The sequence below is a fragment of the Penaeus monodon genome, chromosome 30 (assembly GCF_015228065.2).
Source record: "Penaeus monodon isolate SGIC_2016 chromosome 30, NSTDA_Pmon_1, whole genome shotgun sequence".
NCBI classification, from domain to species: domain Eukaryota; kingdom Metazoa; phylum Arthropoda; class Malacostraca; order Decapoda; family Penaeidae; genus Penaeus; species Penaeus monodon.
In genome coordinates, this window is record NC_051415.1 from 13878813 (window position 1) to 13881163 (window position 2351).

Sequence of the window (2351 nt, forward strand, 5' to 3'; positions counted from 1 at the left end):
TGGTTACAGAAAAATTTTCCAAAGAAAATATTTATTATGCTATTGTACGTAGAAGTGTTCTAGAAGTGTATTTGGTGTCACTTAAAATTGATCTGAATGTATTACTTCAGTATCTAAGTACTTTCTATTTTGAATTTATAATTGGTAGTATTTTTTTTATATATTTTCTTTTTATGGTTTTCCTCTGATGTTTTTGTGTGTAATGTGACCAAAATAAGCAGTTGTCTTATTCTTGATATATAATTTGAAGATTATAACTAATATCAATGAGGACCACTCTATACCAGAGTCAGACAAGTTATGGGCTGCTGTGGTGGAGGAATAGGTTACAAAAGTAGCCATTTACTAGTATTTGCTACATAACTTAGTGTGGCTCTGTATATGTAGTGGTGAAGGTGGTCTCAAATACTGGATGTCACCTGTTTTTTCTTCCAAATCCTCTGGAAGTGTGGAGTTTTATGGCTCTGACTGCATTTGTTCTCCAGCAAAATCCTTTCAGAGTTGCCCTAACTCCTTATTTCCTGTCCATACTCAGACTGGAAAAACTTTGTCCCTGTGCACTTGATTTTTATCTCGTATGAATAGTGATGATAACACTGGCTCAGCGGCAGGTGTGCTTTGATTAGTAAAAAGAGGAGGAAATTTTAATCTTATTTTTTTCAGAGAAGAAAATGACAAGCTATCTAAAAGATAAGGTGAAAAGCCAGATACTGATGAGTACTTAAAATTGTCTGTTGTCTGTGATAGAGGTGCATTTCAAATATTAAGGCATATGACTGTAGACTCCATTAACATTATATCCAGTAAGCAAAAGAGCTCTTTTTGGAAAATATATTTCTACTTATTAGTCAGGCTCCTACCTCTTTCCCTAGGAACCTGTAAACTTGTTGAAAGTAAAAAGTAAATTTACTGAATTTTAAATAATTTAGATAGCTAAAATTTGAAGAAATGTAAAGTATTTACTGGCATATGATATCTTATTTTTTTTATTTACTGTAGTCATGTTATGGCCCCTCATATCTATACATGAATTAATTGTTGTCCAACAGTTTCAGACTGGGCCTCCCTTATTCCCTTTGGTATTGCGTGTGCTGCAGTTGGCTTTGGGGTGAAGACCGTCGTGGATAAAAAGGTTAGTATATATATATATTTTTTCCTTTTTTCTTAATTTTTTTTTTCTTTTCTTCCATTCTTCTTTGTTTTTTATCATCTTTTCTTCTTTGTTTTTATCTTTTCTTCTTTGTTTTTATTTTTATCTTTTTTTTCTTTGTTTTTTTTTTCATCTTTTTTCTTTTTATTTTTCATCTTTTCTTTTACTCTCTTTTCCACTTTTCTTTCTTCTTTTCCTTTTTTATTTTTTATTTTTTTTTCTCTTTTTTTTTTTGAATTTCTTTTCTCCCCTCTATTTTTTGCTATATTTTTATTCTTTTCACTTTTTTGAATTTAGGTTTTCATCATTGTTTCATTATTTTTGTAAAATAATTTTAAATCCTCAGGTATTTTCAATCATCATGATTTATAGATATTCCTTTTTGTAGAAGAGTGGAAATAAATAGCAAGAAGGGAGGATTATCATGGAAAGCTTTAATGGATACTGAAACAAGTTTAACTCTAGTCTTCAGTGGGTCACTTTGGAGAAATTGTTATGGTGCAGCTACTTGTGATGTACAGCATTTTCCGATGATAAGGTAGAGAGAGGAAAATTGAAATTTTGATAAGAAGTTCAGAGAGTAACAGGGTTAAATAATGTGTTTTAGGTTCAATTATGTTGTTGGTATGTTTTACAGTATGTGTATTGCAGTATTGTGAATAGGAGGTAAGGAATTGTCATATTGGAGTATTAGCAGTATATGAAGGTAGTGAAGATTTAGAAAAGGAGAAGTGGCTTAATCAGTGACTAGTGTCATATCTTCCAATATTTGATAACTTTATTTAGTCAAGTATTGTTCTCAAAAAATGATAAAAAATTGTTGATAGTAACAGCATGTAGCTTGCTTTCTTTTTGGTTTCTTTGCCACCACTTTCACTAGTATAAAAAAAACTTTTAGATTACTAATCTTTGAATATTATACATATTTCCAATTTGTATTGGGTGTTGCAATGAATATGCTCTATTACATTACCTACTAATTTCAGATTGGTAGTCCTTGCAATCCCAGTATCAGAAAGGAGAGTCCAAGTTGTTGTACCGTGGAATCGAAATTTTGGGAAATAAAGCTGTCTTCTGCCTTTGTGGCGCAGAGCAAGGTAATGGAGAAAGCAGTCTGTTTGTCTGGGAGAGGATTAAGGAGAGGCTATTTTTTTTAATAATCTTTTATCTTATTATGTTGTCTGCGATATTATCATCATCA

The 2351-nt window shown here is 31.2% G+C and overlaps 1 long non-coding RNA gene across 1 annotated transcript in view; it reads left to right on the forward strand.

Annotated features, from left to right (window-relative positions):
* LOC119592296 overlaps nt 1-2176 on the forward strand; it is a 3645-nt gene extending 1469 nt beyond the window's left edge. Inside the window, exons 2-3 of the long non-coding RNA XR_005230429.1 lie at nt 1050-1132; nt 2137-2176. This is a non-coding gene — a long non-coding RNA (uncharacterized LOC119592296). The remainder of the gene's footprint in view (nt 1-1049; nt 1133-2136) is intronic.
* The last annotated feature ends 175 nt before the right edge of the window (nt 2177-2351 follow it).